The 19,761-nt window shown below is 41.4% G+C and overlaps 1 pseudogene; it reads left to right on the forward strand.

Moving 5' to 3' along the window:
• Positions 1-18,627, forward strand: part of LOC101822664 — a 55,407-nt pseudogene extending 36,780 nt beyond the window's left edge.
• Positions 18,628-19,761: the final 1,134 nt, after the last annotated feature.

A 19,761-nucleotide genomic window follows, 5' to 3' on the forward strand; every position in this document is an offset into this window, starting at 1 on the left:
TTTTTCTTTATTTTTAGAGGAGCTCATTTTATTGAAAATATTTTCACTTTGCACTTAGGAATGTGAACATTGTTGAACTCTGGAATTCATCATTCATACATGTTCTAATTTAAAAAAGAGTTTCACAACACCTCACCAGCTGAAGCACTTGGGAGAAAGGGCCCTGCCCCTCGAGTGGGCAATACAGTAGAGTTGACTCTGTAAATAGGGACACAGGTGACCCAGCCTGAAGACGTGAGGGTGGCATAGCTGGTACAGCCTCCCTTGTCTGTGATGTAACAGTAAGGGTGAGGGAAAGATGCCCTCTCCTTTGCCCCTACCTCCTCCAACTGTCAAGGTAGCTGACCCAGCACTTTATCAACTTCAACACCGTGGAAAGTGGGCCCCGCACCCCATCTGGGCAGTATAGCAGAGCTGACCCTGTTGCAGGGACAGGGGCGTGCTACCTGAGAATGTGAGCCTGGAAGATCTGGTCTCAGCCCTTGTCTGCCGTATGGGGGCATTGGCAGGGGAGAAATGCCTCCATTCTTCCCCTCTGTGCCTTAGGCAGGTGGGAGAGCTGGCCCTGAGGTCACCAGCTGCATCACTCAGGAGAGCAGGCTCTGCACTTCATTGGGGCAGCACCGTAGAGCTGACTTTATGGGTGAGGTGTGGGTAAGCCAGTTCCGAACTTGTTAGCATGAGAGAGCTGTCCCAAAGTTGTGAGACCGAGAGACCTGTCTCCACTACTCTTCTGCAGAGGTGTGGGCAGGGGAGGGTTGTCCCTCTCACCTCTCACTACTTACCACCTGCAACACACAAGGGAGACAGACTTCCCCCTTATGGGCTATAGCACTCAGGAAAGTGGACCCTGCTCCTTGCCTGGGCAGCACAGTAGAGCTGGCCCTGATGGTGTAGGTGTGGGAGAGCCAATCCTGAGTGCAAGAAAACAGACCTGGCCCTGCCCCTTGCTGGTCACTGTAAGGGGTGAACTAGCTGGGGAAATATAGGATAGTTTACTCTAGTGGTGAGGACAAGGGAGAACTAGCAGGCTGACCAACCCTACAACTCCCCAGACCAAGAACCACGGTTACAAGTTGGTCTACCCCAAAATCCACCCCATCTGTGATCTGCTGGAGCATGTGAAGGTGCTGGTCCTGAAGACCCAAAGCTACAGAATCTCCATGACAGAGGTATTGTAACCCAACTTTACCGGATCTAATGTGGATTGAGAAACAGCAGGTGAAGATGCTAAGGAAAAGACAAAGACACAGAATCGAGTAAGGAGAGCAATCCAATGAATACTGAATGCCCCAAGTTTATTCTTCAACATTCTTAAATACCCTAACCAAAAAGGGGAACATGGCAAAAGACTTCTTTATCAAGATATGAGGAAGAAACAGACCTTCCTTAATTCACCAAACATTTGGTAACAACACCTTAGAATAAACTTCTCATTATCTGGCCTTGAGGGTTAAGAGCAACTACACCTCAGAACAAGTGTCTTGTTATTTAGATAAGAAATCCATGCCTGAGACCAAACATCCTACAGTAGCCAAGCCTTGACCTTTAAGCCTTATGACTTAAACTTTGGAAGAGTAAGGATAGTTTTGATCTCTTTGAACTAAAGTCAAGCCATTTGAAGTGAACCCATTTTTATGGGCCCCAATGACAATTGCCCCTTCTAAATTTAATTAATTAATACCTGTACTACTGCCACAGGACAGATGACTATGTCTGTCTTAGGTCGTCTTCATTCACCTTCCAGCCTTACCCATCATTGGAACACATATTTCGTCATGCATCATGTGTGACCTGTCTTAGGTTTCCTGGAGGCAAAAAATCTTACCTGTCTTTGACTACCAGCCTCTCTAGGTAGTCAAAGGTTAGGGGATAGTGCAAAGCTTGATGCCATGCACCTCTGAGCCACCTTTTCATCGAGAGTTCACAAGTAAACTTAATAATGCTAAGCAATGCATGTGCTTTTCTATGCCTACAATATCTCCTATTAAAGGAATAAAGGATGACCAAGATAAAATGGCCTTTGAAAATTGGTCTAGGATACCTCCCGTACTTTTAGCTATATCAACATCTAAATCTGCCTTCTTAATTATGTTGTATATAATGACTCATTAGCATCATGTCAAATTCCTGTCAGAATGAGCTCTGACTTTTTTCTATCCATTAACTCATAGCATAACAAAGGTTGAAAACATTAAAATTCCAGTATGATTATTAACAATAGACACATAATAGGCTAGATTACAATTCTCATAATTTCAATTCAGTCAAAGGACAATAAAATGTTCTCATGGTGGGTGAAGTATGAGTAACTCCATAATTATGAACCTTTTCTTTTTGTCTCTCTTAAAGTCCAAAGCATTGCTGCTCCTAATTTCCAAAGATAAGTTTGAGGTACTACTGTTCTTGAGTAGTGAATACCAGTAACAAAGCTTTTGTTCAACTCCTTCTTCCTCACATGTTGGGGAAGTCCTGTTATTTGCCTGTTATTTGTCAATAAAGTACTGTTGAGCCTATAGGAATCTAGATAGGTGGGGCTAGGAGTCCAGGAGGATTCGCGGAAGGAGAAACACAAGAGAGTCGAGATGTAACCGCCATTGGGGTAGGAAGCTCGGAAACCTCTCCGGTAAGAGACATACTTATATTAACAATTATGGGATAAATACTTAAGTCAGAGCTAGCCAGTAAGAGACAAACAAAGGCCAACAGCTTCATAATTAATATAGCCTCCTGTGTGTTTATTTGGGACTGATGCAGATCTGGAACCAGGCTGGCGGGAAAGAGGCTCTGGAACCAGGCTGGCGGAACGGCTCCTTCTCAAGGAAAAAGCTTCTCTTAACAAAATGGTGTCAGAAGTGGGATCATGAATTTCCACGCAGAATGACAAAAGCTTTAAAAGAATTTTAGAAACAGAAGAACGGAGAGAAGCACAGATTTTTGGTAGCAGCATTTTTCTCAGGTGTGCTCTGTTTTTCTATCGACAAGCCAAGATTCACGTGGCTCGCTTACCATAGTCTTCCTGACTCGGCATAAAAAGAAAAAAAAAAACCAATAAGGTTGTTTTAAGAGACTCTGCTAACGATTAAAAGGTGTGTACGTACAGCTGGTAATGACAGCATTTGCTGGATGTCAGCATGGACTGAGGCGGTAAACTGAAATCACGCTTACGCCCGCCATCTTGAAACAGCAGTGTAAACTGCCACGGTTTTACCAGATAAGACACGTGGCCAGAAAAACGTAAAGATTTACAGTAAAGTCAGACTTGGATGAACAAAACCTTTAAAGGTTTACAGTGTGTTTAAAAATATACGTGAGATTGAGAGAGAAAATGAAACGACAAAGTGGATATAAATAGAAAAGCCGGTGTTGTGGTGGCGCACGCTGGTAGGATTTACTCCAGAGGCAGAGGCAGGCAGATTTCCAAAGAGAAACCCTGTCTCAGAGAAAAATAAATGAAAGTGAAAGAAATAAAGTAATAATAGATAAATAAATAAGCCACGTAAGGATGGAAATCACACAGAGAGTCTGGATACTGTACACTATTGTGGTTTTCAGTTTTTTCATTGCTAAGGAAGGAGCAACTGCTAAAGTACACTTGATTATAAATGCTGCTAAATTAATACAACTTATATCTTTTGAAAATAGCTTGACTTCAAAATTTAAGCATAAGGATATGTTACTCGGAAAAGGAGTTTTTATTTATGTTTCTACAGAAAATGAAAAGCTGAAGATTCCTTCCAGGCTTCTGTGGTTTCACGAACCAAGACCCCTGGAAGCAGTGGATCAGATGTTCCAACAATTGAAACAGCTAAGATGATGCAGTCTTACAGACCCCGAAAATATGGACTTATACAGGTTTCTGAGTTTTGTCATGATCCCCATAGTATGAACGGCACCCCCTTCCAGCAGGAAGCAGTTTAGAATGAGCGACATCCCAATTCCCATCTTGTTTATAAATCTTTGTTTTCATTTAAATGGGATTGTTAATAATTGGCTAGTGATCACAGCCAATCCTTTTTTAATGGTAAAAAGGGGAATTATGGTATGGGTATTGTTTTTCATTTATGGGTACAAATTCAAGGTTAATTTTGTGATGCTTATATTTCTCCTCTTGATTAAGTATTGTGCTTATACTGTTCTTTTAAAACATAATACATAATTGAATACAGACTATAAATAGTTACTTATAATAGAATTTATAGTTAGGTAAGTTAGGTTTTCTAGATATACAGAAATATATTTGAGATAGATAAACAGTCTTCAAACCTCTCAAAGACCTTCAGAACATGGCATTTAAAAGGGTTTAGGGTTTTTCTTGACAATGAGAAATGTCTGCTCCTGGCAGCACCAATTATGTATGAGAGGAAGATGGGCATCGAAGAAACTTATTATGGAGTTTGCTTTCAACATGGCAATATTAGCCATTTGGGCAAGAAACTGCTCTTGCCTAGACTGTTTGACTGTTGTTGTATAATCTGGACATGCAGGACCCACAGAAAAGTGACTGCTGAACTCAGTCTTACAGGGTTCCTGCTTCATGGAAGAGTCTAGGAGACGTTCTGCAGGACAAAGAAAAATGACTGACAGACTGCCAATGCAGATGGACAGTTTGAAATTTCCTGCTTTGCTGAGAAATCTTCTGGACACATTGTGGCCTAATGGGCTGAAGATGGATGCCCCAACGTTACAGAGGAAATTCGGGTGACTGTCCAGGCAGTAAGATGTCTTTATCAATCCTAGTGTTTATATATTATCCTTCTGTGGTCTTTGATGGAGTCGAAGACAGATAGTTATAATTATAGTTTTCCTTAGTTATGATAAAAGATAAACTACATATAGAACTTTGGACTTACAAGGATGAGATGGATGATATCTTCTTTAAATCTTGCTAAAATATTGTAACTATGTTCTTACTTGATAACTGTTCTGTCATATACAATTTGACTATGTTAAAATTAAGACCTTTCTTTTGTTTAAACAGAAAAGAGGAGATGTTGGGGAAGTCCTGTTATTTGCCTGTTATTTGTCAATAAAGTACTGTTGAGCCTATAGGAATCTAGATAGGTGGGGCTAGGAGTCCAGGAGGATTCGCGGAAGGAGAAACACAAGAGAGTCGAGATGTAACCGCCATTGGGGTAGGAAGCTCGGAAACCTCTCCGGTAAGAGACATACTTATATTAACAATTATGGGGTAAATACTTAAGTCAGAGCTAGCCAGTAAGAGACAAACAAAGGCCAACAGCTTCATAATTAATATAGCCTCCTGTGTGTTTATTTGGGACTGATGCGGATCTGGAACCAGGCTGGCGGGAAAGCGGCTCTGGAACCAGGCTGGCGGAACGGCTCCTTCTCAAGGAAAAAGCTTCTCTTAACACTCACATACTGCAGAGGGGCTTTAGCCATTTGTCACCTCCATAATAGTGTTCAATTGTTCTGAGTTCTTTTCCCCCAGAGGGGAAGTCTCTGAGGCAAGAGAAGAAATTAATTTCAACTGGAAAAAAAATGAGTTCTATGTCCCAAGACACAGTCCTTGGCCAGTTCTAGAACAAAAACTCAGAGGTCTGGGAAGTTGATGTAGCATGTTTGTTGAGAAACTGGAAATCTCCAACCATTATCTCCTTTGCTTCTCAGACTGCAAAAAGGATGACATCAGAGGGTCAGGAGCACAGCTTCAGCAGATCTCAATGCTGGAGGGGGGGGGTGGCTTCAGCAGTCACAGTATCACCAGGTCTGACATCCTGACATTCCTCTGCTCCACATAGCTCACCAGACATTCTGGCAGCCATTGAGCCTCGTTTTCTTCCTGCAAGAAAACATAAACATACCCTCGATCTCATATTAAAACAGGATCAGGTCCTTTCCATAATCCAGTGCAAGGATCTTTTCATCGACTTGAGTGAGCGTTACACAAGTACCATCACACCAGAACCTATCCAAGCCGGATTGCTCACAGGCACCCACAATCAGAAAATTTAAAATGAAGAGTGCAAGATTTGATGTATTATGGAGACTGGGGATATAACTGCCCTTTACTTATTTTTTGAAGTTGTATTTTCAAGGAGCCATTGAAAACATTCCTTGTCCTTGAGGATTACAAGGAATGTCTGTTTTGTTTTCAGTTTTCCATTAGGAACAAAATTACTGAAGTGCTTTACTAGTATATCCAGATCCATCGCCTGTTTCTATAATTTTTGGAATTCTCATGTAAGCAAAGCATTTTAAGCAGTGAATTATCACATGCTTCGTGGCTTCTCCAGTTTGTGCAATGGCTATTAACAAGCCTCAATATGTATCAACTGCCACATGCATATATTTTAGTTGGCCAAATTCTGCAATAGGAGTAATATCCACTTGCGATAAATGATTAAGAAGCAGGCCTTGAGGATTTACTCCTAAGTTAGTCGCAGTTAAATATTGCAGTCACAGTACATTGTTTGACAATTTAGCAAGTTTCTCTTGTTAAACCATATTGTTTTCTTAGACTTTTGTTATTTGGTGATTAAAGGTATGTGACTACTGAGCCAGTTCTACCTGAGATAGACTCATTACCTTCCAGTGGGCCAAGAAGATTTGAAGGAGCCCTACTATGACCCACAAAGCATGGTGATTTTCTTTGATGAATGGCATTTTGAATTTGCTAAAACAGTATTCTAACTTGACGATTACTAGTTCCAATGCATGGAACTGTCCCTATTACTTGAAGAACTTTAAAAACCATACATAATGACTATCAGTACACAAATTAAATGAATTATTCACAAGAAGCTGAAAATCTCTTATAACAGCTCATAACTCAACTATCTGAGCTGAAGCTGGAATTGTTTGTACTATAGATCCTTTACCATCAATAACATAAGCTGTTTTTCCATTAGAAGAATGGAAAAAATAACAGAATTTTTAACAGAATTTCTCCTTACAATTTAGGGAATATAAAAGAATGTATTTGTACAAATTGCAACAGTCTATCAGCTGGTAACTGATTATCAATTTGGCCCAAAAATTGAGTAGAAGCAATTGCCCAAGATCATTGTTTTGAAATAACCAATCAACTTGTTGTTTGGTAAAGGGAACATAAATTACACTTGGTTCTCTGCCAAAATATCTTCTAGATTCCATATGGTATTTCTGTACCATACAAGCTATTGCTTCATAATAAGGGTTTAACATTTTGGTTGGGGAAACAGATACAACCGTAATTAATGGCCCCCCTTGCCATAAGACAGAAGTTGGAAGTTTATAATCTTCTGACGGTTTTGCATAGTCAATATAGCGTATTTGCTGATGCTGGGTCGCATTCTCAACCTTCAGGAGAACTTGCCTGCCTTCTTTAGTTAGCTGTCTAAATGAATTTGGATCACGGTCCATTTTTAGAATGTCACTTAAAGGTTCAAATCTCCAGTAGATGCTTTTAAATAAGGTTGTAACCATTGAATATTTCCCAGTAACTTCTGAAAGTGATTTAAAGATTGCAAGCTATCTTTCTTAATTTCCAATTTTTGAGGCTTAATTTCTTTAGGATATAACATTTATCCCAAATACTGAAAAGGTGGTTGTCTCTCTGCATCTTTTCAGGGGCAATTACTAATCCTGCTCTGATGCAGCTGTCCATATGTTGCAAGCAAAACTTCCTTCCTCACTCTTATGGGAAAGCAAAATATCATCCATATACTGAACAATATAAACCCACAGAAATTGTTCTCTTAACAATTTGCATAGTTTGAGCCACAAACTTCTAGCACAATGTTGTCCTATTAGCCATGCCCTGGGGCAAGGCCTTCCTCTGATACCTCCTCACCACCCGCTCCTTGAAATTAACTGTTGGAACACTAAATGCAAATCTATGACAGTCTTGGGGAGCCAAAGTGATGGTATAAAAACAATCGTTTAAGTCTAAAATAATCCTATGGGTATCTTTTGGGATGGCTACAGGAATAGGCAATCCTAGCTGTAAAGCTCCCATTAGCTGCATGGTCTCATTAACTTTTCTCAAATCTTATATTTATCTCCCATTTCCAGAAGGCATAGTATGACCACTGTCTAGCTGTTCCTGCACTAATGGCTGAGCAGCTTGTATTTTTTCTTCTGATAGAGGACTCTGAATCTACCTGCACTGGTTCATCACTTTTCCAAATAATAGCATCTGCATGGAGTGCAGGCTTCTCAGTGACATCTCCTAAAAACAACCTGATCCTGCTCTGGGAATTCTCAAGCTGGGCAATGATAGGTTCAATTCTTCCCTCGTTCTCCTTACTCAGCCCTTGATTGGCCAACAATCCCTGTTGGAACATTTAACTAGCAACAACTGCATTGGGGCTATATAATATATCCATTCAGGTCATAATGTCTCAACCCCATAAATTTACAGGTAAATGAGGAACAATGTATGGTCCAAGAAAAGTCCATTCATGACCTTCTTCATCTTTTCAGGCAAGTTCATTGTTGCTTTGCTCAGGACTCTGAGTCTGACCAATTCCTGGCAGCTGTGTAATGGCTTCTGTCTTTGGCTATGTTTAAGGCCATTGATTAGCAGTGATAACAGGCACATCTGTATACAGGAAGCCAGAAGAACTCTTGCCATTTATATATAAAGTGATTTCTGGGCACTGTGGACCAAAGGCTTATAGCCAATAAGCATCGGATGAGTCAAACCAGATTTTCCTTTCTTATCTCTCTTAACCTGGTTCTTTGTTTGCACTTGGGAAAGTAAAATCAATTGTGCAAGTCTCTGACCTGACTTTACCACAGAAATTCCATTTGGTGAATGAGTCATAGCCATGACTTCTCCCTCAAAATCAGCATCAATCACTCCAGGGGCAAAAAAGATTCCCCAAATAGTGGTGCTACTTCTTCCTAGTAACAGTCCTACAGTGCCTTTTGGCAAAGGCCCATAAACACCAGTGGGAAGGGCTTGCATTCCCATCTCTGAAGTTAAAATTGTACAGGTGGTTGAGCAGAGTCCAGCACTTCCTGTGATGGTTCTGCAAAGGTCCTGAATGGATTTCCCTGTAAGGGAAACTGCTGTTGGATGGCCCTATAGATTTGTCTCGGGGCCTGAGGTGTCGTCCCCCCCCCGCCCCCATACTTTGCCTGCAGAAGACTCCCTTGGGCATCCTTCTTAGATTTGAATGCATTTGTCCAGTGCTTTCTTCTCCTGCATTTCGACCACAATCCGGGTTTCCTTTTTACTTCTCTGTTAGGACACTGCCTGACCTGGTGCCCTTTCTGACCACATCCTAAACAACTTTGAGAAGGTCTTACAGCCCTCTTTCTCCTTGAGCCTTGATTTTTTTTTTGTTGGAATAACATATCCTTAATTGAAATCCCTTGTAATGCAGCAGCTGTAGTTGGCCCCTGAGTGTATGAGGGTTCAATATCTGAACAAATCTGAATAAATTCATCTATGTCACCTTTCTTTCTATAAGGTTTTAGAGCAGCCTGACTTACTTCATTAGTGTTTTCTTAGGCTAGGTGTTTAACAGTCAAGAGTCCAGCCTCTGTCTCTCCCACTAGTCTGGATGATGCCTGCACTAGCCTAGAGACAAAGTTCTGAAATAATTCACTGGGTCCCTGCCTTAGTTTTGATAAGTCTGTGCTCCAGCAGCTGGAAGCTTGTTCCAGGCCCCCTTGGCAGCTGCACTAACCTGGGCAAACACACACTGCTGCGTCAAAACCTAGCTGCTGAACTGTGTCTCTGTACTGCCCTTCCTAAGGAATGGGAAGCTGTTGGGCTTGATTTCTCTCAGCTGTAGCCTGACATTGTTCTACAAATTCAGTTTCCCACAACAGATAGTCCCCTCCTGACCGGCAAGCTTTGGCTATCTGTTTCCCATCTCCTGGGGGTAAACCTTCTAGAGAAGTGTTTTCTGTCAGTGTCTGGGTAATAGTTACTGTTGGTTGGTACTGAACACGTGTAGCTTTTAATTCCTTGAGCTGTTTAAATGGTATCGGGGTATGTAACCTGACTAGATTTCCCTGAGCATCCTTTTGCTCAATTCCAGGAAACTTCTGAAATCCCTGCACATCTTGCCCTCTCCTAACAGCCTCTCTATCACTAGCTTGCAGAGAAGAGACATGGCCGACTGAGAGTGTTTGCCATGGCCTGGGATGAAGGAGGGAGATCTAAACCAGCCGCTATGGTAGGAGGAGGAGTACTTTTTTCATCTGAGGAGACCTGAAGAGTTTCTATCTTCTGTGAAAGTGATTCTACTAAATCTTTCAAGGATCTTAGCTCCTGCTGAATCTCACTACTAGGCTTTGGCCTTTCCATGTCCCTAGTCAGAAGTGAGGGAGATGAAAACTCTCCATTATGGTACTTAACAGTTTTCCCTCAGACTGATCTTAATCACACAGTCCTGTGAATGCTTCCTTATCTGGCAGTTCCTCCAGTGGCATGGAAGATTTTGTTTCACTTCCAACCAGTTCAGGAGGAGATACCTCCTGCCATCCCATGCCTAAATCCAAGTTATCCTGTATAAGTGCCCACAACCAAAGTCCATGTTGGTAATAATGCTTTTGGATTTTTTAAGCCAATTTCATTCCATGTGCTGGAGTCTAAAGACCCATGGGTGGGAAACCCACAGCATACCTGCCTTATAAATTCTAAACATTTCTGTATTCCTTGCTGCTCAACTTCTATTCCCTTGGTTCTTTTTTTCTTTTTCTTTTTCTTTTCTTTTTTCTTTTTGGTTTTTTGAGACAGGGTTTCTCTGTATTGCTTTGGAGGTTGTCCTGGAACTTGCTCTGTAGACCAGGCTGGCCTCGAACTCACAGAGATACACCTGCCTCTGCTTCCTGAGTGCTGGGATTAAAGGCCTGCTTCACCAACACCCAGCTAAAGATTTATTTATTGTGTATACAATATTCAGTCTGTACCTATGCTTGCAGGCCAGAAGGGGGTGCTAGATCTCATTACAGATGGCTGTGAGTCACCATGTGGTTGCTAGGAATTGAACTCAGGATCTCTGGAAGAGCAGCCGGTGCTCTTAACCTCTGAGCTATTTGTCTAGGCCCCCTTGGTTCTTACAATATCTGTAATCGATTGTACAGTCAGCTGACTGCTACTTCTTTGTCCCATATCTACAAATATACACAGTTTTTTACTTCCGAGTTTTTTGCTCACCACACTTCACTTCTTTTATCCGAGAGCTCTCTTCACACTTGTACAGCAGTGGTGTTTATTCCGCTATGGTGGCCATCACTTCTGTCTCCTGTGCTCAGGTCCACGTTGCGGCACTATCTGTTGTAACCCACCTTTGTGGGCCTTCAGTCAGATCCAGCTGACTTGCCTTCTTCATGCCTGAGAGGGACAATGTGGATTGAGAAATGGCAAAGGCAAGTAAAGACACTAAGAAAAAGACAGAGACAGAATAGAGTCTGAAGAGCAATCCAGTGAATACTGAATGACACAAGTTTATTCTTCAGCATTCTTAAATACCCAATCCAAAAAGGGGAACATGACAAAAGACTTCTTTATCAAGATACAAGGAAGAAACAGACCTTCCTCCCTAATTCTCCAAACATTTGGTAACCATGCCTTAAACTAAATGTTTCATTAATTGGCCTTGAGGGTTAAGAGTAACCACAGCTCAGAGCAAGTCTTTTGTTATTTAGATAAGACATCCATGCCTAAGGCCAAACATCCTACAGAAGCCAGCCTTAGACCTTCAGGTCTCCTGACTTTAACCTTGGAAGAGTAAAGATAGTTTTGAACTATCTGACCTTAAGACAAGATGAAGTGAGGTCATTTTATGGCCCCTGACACACAGGGCAACAACAAGATATGAAAGAGGAGTCCCAGTGAGGACCCAGAATGGTTAGTGAAACAAAAATCAGAGACCTTGAACTAGGAAAATGTCCCTTTGCAATGAACACTTGTGATTAAAGATATATCAATAAAAGGGGTTACTATGTGACTCACTGTGTCACAGAACAGATTCCATGATGAAACTGATTTTTTTAATTCTTATTTTTCTCCTAAATTTTATTTTATCTTTTTGTTGAGGGGGGGGTGTTGCAAGGGCAGAGGGCACATAGGAAAAGACTGGGAGATAGGATCCAGATGATGTGAAAGACACAAAGAATAAATAAAAATGAAGTTAGAAATAATAATTTTGGGCCAGGCAATGGTGGCTCACGCCTTTAATCCCAGCACTCGGGAGGCAGAGGCAGGCAGATCTCTGTGAGTTTGAGAACAGCCTGGTCTACAAGACCTAGTTTGAGGACAGCCTCCAAAGCTACAGAGAAACCCTGTCTCAATTCCCCCAAATAATAATAACTATTATTATTATTTCAGGCAAACAGAAACCACAATCACCTGGTTTTTACCTTTGAACTAACTATACTAACAGATTACTATATTTCCAGCCGTCTTTTCCCTGATTAATTTCTCCTGGCATTTTAGACAGAAAGTGCTGTGTAGGTCACTTTTCTCTCTGCTCAGCATATTGCTTCTGAGTGCTAACTACTCATCTGCAGTTAGAATGCTTCATCCAGTACAAGCTTTCTCTAATCTGACATGAGGACTGGAACCTTACAACTTTAAAATGAAGCTAACAGTCAAGAGGCAACTCCACTCACCTGCTGGAGTTATTCTGTTATGGAGTCAAATCCTAGCAAGTGGTTTCAAGTCAATCTAAAACCTCAGAATTATAGTGGAAATTAAATCAAGAATTTATTTTCTGGTGCCTAGTTTATATTTTTGCACATATTATTCAACTAAATTCTTAATATGATGAACGGTATTAAACCAGATTTTATAGTTATATGTGCAGTTGATTTCAATATATGCATATATATATATATATCTTATGTACATTGAAAAACAAGAATTTATCAGTTATTATCATATGTTTATATTTGTGCCTGGTTAGACTTTAACTTAACAGTTGGTTTCTTATTTCGATATCTTGCATATAATACAACAAATATTGCTACTCAAATATTGCTATTCATTAGGTTTTTGTGAGTTGAAATATACTTTGTGTTCTCTCAGGACAAATTCTTCAGATATCATAGTGCAGTGACATTAAATAATGGTCTATGGCCTTGCCCACATGGTCACACACAAATAAGTGAGGCAAATTTTAGACAAGTGAAACCAATATTGTTCTGAGATGTTCATGTATCTAAAATTATGGAAGTTTTAGATTCAAAGAGATGCAGGTTTGATCTTTCTGTAAGTTGTGTGAGTTTGGGATCAACTTGTTTATCCTTTGGCTATCATATAATCTTCTATATTTATAGTATAAACTCTATCAATCTCAAGTTATTGCGTGTCTCCATAAGACATGAGCATTACAAGAGCAAGAACTTTGTCTGTCCTGGTCATGGCAGAACATTGCAGGGGTTATCATGGTATAAGCAGTAGGTTTTAATTTCCTTTCTGTTGAATAATTGAACCCCCATGTGATTAGCATACTGATTATTCAGTAAGTATGTTTGTTAACATTAGGCTTGCATCTTCCTTCATTCCCCACATCATTGGGTTACCATCTACTTTTAGAAACACAAGATATCAGATAGTTGAATTACTATGATGTATATTCCTATTTCCTGCATTGCCTTGCAAATGAATTTTAAGGACATGTATGCATTTAAATGTATTAAATATTTCTAGGCACTCTAGTTTGTTATCCTTGAGGTTTCAGACATGTAAGACAGTGGAAACTCATAATATTTTCTTGTACTATCTACCCACGTACAGGGGGTAGGTGAAGGCTGTGCTTAAGACTCCTTACTGCCCAGGCTGAGGTTTCTCCTGTGTGTCACTCTTCTGTCCACCTCACATTGCTCTCTATTCTCCCAGTGGCTAGAGAGCATACATGTAAAAGTCTACCTATGTTCCATGTCCTATATTTAGTACATGGCCATACTTAACTCTAAAAGGGGATAGGAAACATATCTAGTTATGTGTAGATAAAGAAGGAACCAGGTTGGGAAACAATTGGTTACTCTCTATCACAGTCTGTCCTTGTGGTGATCAGTTGTGCATCATTTCTACTTGCATGCTTGCTTCTTAGAACCATACTTGTGGGGCTGGAGAGATGGCTCAATGGTTAAGAGCACTGACTCCTCTTCCAGAGGACTGTAGCGAACGGTGCGGGGCTACAACACATCTCAATGATCCGGGCGAAGAGCTGAGTATTTAAGTGAAGGCAAAAGACAGCGGCACATTCTTGCAAGGAGAATTGCATCTATTGTAACAAGAGCAGATCATTAAATACCAATAAGCAGGCACAGTGGAAAACTACCAAGGACAGGAGCTCATGTTCCCAGGGCCCTCCAGCCAAGGATGTGTGGACAACAGGAACTTGAATTTAGACAAGGATAGATAGAAAACAGGAACAGTCTTAATGATGGGATAAGATACAACTACAGCTGTACCTTTAGAGAAACCATCTGTGCAAACCACTCATTCCTTAGAAATAGGCTGAGAGACTACAATTTTTGGGATAAATCAAAGGATGCGTTTTAAAAAAGGAAACCAAATTATTGGATGGGTAATGATTATCAAAATCACTCTGGGTAGCAGAGAGAAAAATGGCCCAATCACAATTATTATTTTGTAGCCATTCTATTTGTTGACGGGACAAAGGTGTAATAACCTGATTTGGCTCCTTGCCAAAGATTTGTAAGGCAACCTTTTGTGCTTTAAATAGGAGTGCAACTATAGCTGTGGGTAGGACACCACAGATTTAGATGGGGAGGCTCAGAATGAACCCAAAGAATGGGACTCGCTTGCCAAAAAAGGAGCATGAGCAGAGTAAAACACTAATAATTTTAGAGGCTGGGCATAGTCTATATAATGGGCCCCTTCTAAGGCTTTTTCAATCCAATGAATACACTTCTGTCCTGCCGTAGTGAGGACTCTAGGAGAGTTGGGATCTGAATCACCTGGTAATATATCAAAAAGATGTTTAAGTTGCTCAGTAGTAATTTTTAAGCTAGGTCTGATCCAATCGATACCTCCCAGAAACTTTTGAAAGACATTTAACGTTTGAAGGGTGTCCAGGCAAAGACTGACTTTTTGAGGGCACACCCCATTATGAAGCAAGCGATGTCCTAGATAATGACATGGAAACGCCTCCTGTACCTTCTCTGGTGCTGATTGTGAGCCAGCCAACCCTAAGGTGGTTTGAAGATCCCCAAATGTGCGGCCAGCAGCCATTGAGGTCTGCGCACAAACAGTGGGGTCTTAAAGAACCTGCTGGCCCGGAGCCTCATAGGATCCTGTGCCAGCAAGCACCTTCAAATTCTCACCAGGGAAATCAGCAGCTGTGCTGCACCATACTGTCTGGCCACACAGTTCCCAGCACTCATCCCTCCAGGCCAAACAATTTCTCTCTGACAGCACAGTGTGACATAATTGCTGCCGATCACCAGGGCACAAATTAAGGCTGCGAAGGATCCAAAAACAGCCAGATTAAAAAGGGAATGAGGCCCATGTACCACAACCAGCTCCTTCAACCTTTCCATATCCCCAAAGCCAAGAGGGGAATGTTCTCTCTGACCCCGGCCCCTAGGATTAAGACAGAGAGAACCAGAACATTTAGGACAGGCAGGGGGACTTGGCTTCAGGGAGCATGTTTTAAGCTTATGTTTTAATTTGGGGACGCCTTTCTCAAACTGAGATTTTTTGCGTTCCTCAGTCGTATCCCCTGAAGAAGAGGGAGAGGACTCAGAAGAAGAAGAATTGGAAGCTTGAACTGATCTAATAGACTCTTGGTCCTGAGCCTCTGTGAAGGCATCTTTAGCTTTTTTTTTAACCTGCTCTTTCACTACCGTATTATCACTAACAAGTGCATCCCTAACAGAGATGCCACAGAGAAAAGGTAACAATTGGTATGGTATTTGGCCCTTCTTTATGTAAAGTTCTTTGCAAGTCCACTCTAACCTGGTTCCAATTGAGGAAATTAAGGTCACTAGAGACCAAAAACTGAGGGCTGACTTTATACATAGTTTTTAAGAAGTCTTTAGCTGTCTTATGTCTGATATTGGTGCCCTGACATTTTAGCAGTTGGATCAAATGGTCCTCCAAAAGAGGATAGGAATTAGTAGCACCCATGTTTAATACACTCACTCCTAACCTAAATGAGAATGCTGGCTGGCTTTCTCCGGGGGCTGACTCTCAGGAAAATCCCTGACAATCCTGACCCCAGCAGGGCAGGCGAGGGCTGGAGCCTGACTTGATACCCCTAACATGGTACCCCTACCCAAATACACCCTCCTATCTTACTTGCTGGCCAGCATTCGAGTGTAATTCTTCAGCAGTTTCCCTTCTTTCCAGATCTTGGTGGGACCTCCATTTGTAGCAAACAGTGCAGGGCTACAACACTTCTCAATGATCTGGGCGAAAGGCTGAGGATTTAAATGAAGACAAAAGACAGCGACTCATTCTTGCAAGAAGAATGGCATTTATTGTAAAAAGAGCAGAGCATTAAATACCAGTAAACAGGCACAGTGGAAAACTACCAAGGTCAGGAGCTCACGTTCCTAAGGCCCCCTGACAAAGGATGGGCAGACAACAGGAACTTGAATTTAGACAATAAGGATGGGCAGAAAACAGGAAGTTGCCTACAGTTCTAATTGGAAGGAGGGGACAATAGGTATTTGCCAGAAGCTCCTAGTTCCAAGCTGGTCAGCAGACCGCCATGGGGGAAGGGTGCAACAGAGGACCAGGGTTCAATTCCAGCACCCACATGGCAGCTCACAACTGTCTGTAAGTCCAGTTTCAGGGTACCTCAAACCCATGCAAAACACTAATGAGCACATGCACACACACACACACATCCACACTTCCCATTTGAACAGCTGAAAGCTCCATCTAATCCTACATCAAGAAGCAGGACAGGCAATCTGGAAGACAGGTTGTCCTGTCCATGAGACACTTATAAAACTGAAGAATGTATGGAACTAAAGAAAGTTTATTTTCTCCCCTAAGTGCCCAATATAGAATGGTGGAACAATAGGGAAACTGCAGTTAAATATCCTACTGAATAGGGAAACAGGGAAGCCAAATTAGCCACTGGTCTCTATGACCTCTGCTATTCTGCTGGACAGGGATTCTGTAATTCTTTGCCCTGAGACAAGTGAAAGCTATTTAATTACCCTCTAGTCCTAAGCTCCTGTTTGTTCATCACCTTCTGTAGACCTAAGTGTTGGGAAACATCCCTCAAAGAATGTCTCAGAATTCAGAGCCAAGCTCCTACTTATATAAGTTCATAAGTTTGAGAATTATGCTGGAATCCAAACAAATCAAGATGTTTAATTTGGGTGGAGGATGTGTACATATGTAAGAATGTGTGTATTCTTGTGTCACTCAATATGTACAGTTAACTTCTTGTCTTATTCAATAGCCACGAATGTGTCAGGAACTATACCTAGTTCTTTCTTTGATGTAATTGCCTTTGTTTTATTTCTTTGATCCCTTGTCTTGATGTCTTCTTTCTCAACATAATGGACTAATTTGAGGTCATCTGGAGAACTGCTTGATGGGAATAAAACACTGGAAGCTGATCTTTTTTTTTTTAACTTCAGAGTGTTTTTGTTCAGTTAAGGAGTTCCATTGTGGCTAGTAACATTTCATCTTCTATTCTGAATACTTTACCTCTAGTAACAGATGGAATTTTCTAAGCCGTATGACCTATAGTCTCTCAACTTTAGTAGTATCTTTGATCTGTGAAGGTTTTTCTTTTTTTTTTTTTAGCACATTTACCCATGAAACACATACGCATAACCCTTCATTTTCTAACCACTGTCCTTCAAGCCGTATGCCATCAATCTGGATCCAGTCAGCTGAATATTTTGTAATGCGTGATATAAATTTCCCTACATGTAGCATACAGTATGAGGATTTCCATAGCTTGACTTAAGGAAGGGAACATAAGCACTTCTTCAACCAAAGACCTTCCCCTTTCCAAATGTGAGGCTACTGCTATACTATAGGGTTTTCTTGTTTGTTTGTTTGCTGGTGGTACAGTGTGTGTGTGTGTGTGTGTGTGTGTGTGTGTGTGTGTGTGTGTGTGTGTGTGTATTTGTATGTAGAGGTAATGGCACATTGTGAATTCTCGAGAAGAAATACTCTGACATTAAGCAATACTCTCAGCCCAGGAGTTCTCCTTAATATGCAGTGAAGAGGTTACGAAAGGAACAGTCATTACGGGCCTTAGTCACTGAGCTGCTGCAGGAGACTCAGCTGCCTTTCCCTCAGTGCCCGTGGCTTCCTGAAGCTCCATCCTCCCTGCCCTCTTTCTCCCGCAGCCGCCTTCCTCAGGCCGTTTCCACCCAATCATATCCTCCGAACACTATCCAGAACCTCCACTCTTCTCACCCCTTTGCTGACACAAGGAAGGGTGATGACCGGCTTACTGCCGTCACTGAGGTTTATATCCACATAAGAATTCAACAGAGAAATGGCAGGAAGACCCTTACCACTGTCCAAGAGATGGCTGATGATTACGATACAAAGAAACTAGCAAAGGCATGTAAGAAGAAATTTGCCTACAATGGTACTTTGAGCATCCAGGATATGGAGGAGTGATTCAGCTACAGGGTGACCAGCTGAAGGTCCAGCTCCTGAGAGAGACTGGACTGGCTAAGGAACACCAGCTGAAGGTCCATGGGTTTTAAGTGCTTGTGACTTCCTGAAGCTTAAGTGAGGATTTCCTTGCAAAGAGTAGAATTTGCCTCCTGTCCCGTGTCACAAGTTTAAAAACCTCACAGCTTGTATAATGTAACCATTTGGGGTCCACTTTTAACTTGGACTAGTGTAACTCCTTCAGGCAATAAACTGAAAAGTGCCATGCAAGAAAGAAAGAAAGAGAGAGAGGGAGGGAGGGAGGGAGGGAGGGAGGGAGAGAGGGAGGAAGGAAGTAAGGAGGGAAGGGAAGGAAGGGAAGGCAAGGAAGGAAGGAAAAGAAAATTATGATGGGTGAAGCTTGGGCAGCTTGTATTAACTATTCCAGTATCCTAGAATTCAGAGTCTGCCTAGATACACCTCACTGTAAACACTGGACACACTTCACCTTAAGGAGGGTCACCTAGCTGTATGCTCAAAGGAAAGCAGAAGCAACCCAGTTTTGTTAAAAACTAGCGATTGTCTCCTACCACAATGACTTTAACACCCAGTCATAGCTCTCTGTGATTTGAATTTTGACAGAAAAGCCCTGGGTTAAGTGTGACCATATGGCCATCAGTCTGATGACGATTTTTCAAGGTCTGTGGAATAAAGCACAGCATTCATTGTAAGAGTAAAGGAAAACTTCTGTTCAGTTTTGACTTTTACCAGAAAGTAGAGTCGAGCATTGTTTTCTCAACTTGATTTAATCTCTATCTGAGACAATTTCTTATTTTGTTCAGTTTATCCTTGGCTATTGCCAATCTACGACAGCAAAGAAACCGGGGGTGGGGGGGGTGGGGATGGGGGGAAGCATCCACTTCTTTGTTGTTGGCACTATCCCCATGAAATTGATTGGTAGAGTAGTCTTTAAGTAATATTGGCAAAAGTTAGACAAGGAAAAGTACCTCGACATCAATTATATCAGCATGTCTCAATGTTAATGTCAAATCTCAAGTGTAGAATTCAGTAAATCAACTTATTCTGAAACACCAAAAGATTGTTATACATTTCCAATTTGCTGTGAAAGCTCTTTAATGTGATTGATATCAAACGCAGAGATTCTTAGAGATTTGCTTTTATAATTGGCATGCCCTTTGGTAAAATCTAAATCTTACAAATTGTTAAGTCCTGGCACATAAGGTTTC

The sequence above is a fragment of the Mesocricetus auratus genome, unplaced genomic scaffold (assembly GCF_017639785.1).
Source record: "Mesocricetus auratus isolate SY011 unplaced genomic scaffold, BCM_Maur_2.0 Super-Scaffold_15014, whole genome shotgun sequence".
NCBI lineage: Eukaryota > Metazoa > Chordata > Mammalia > Rodentia > Cricetidae > Mesocricetus > Mesocricetus auratus.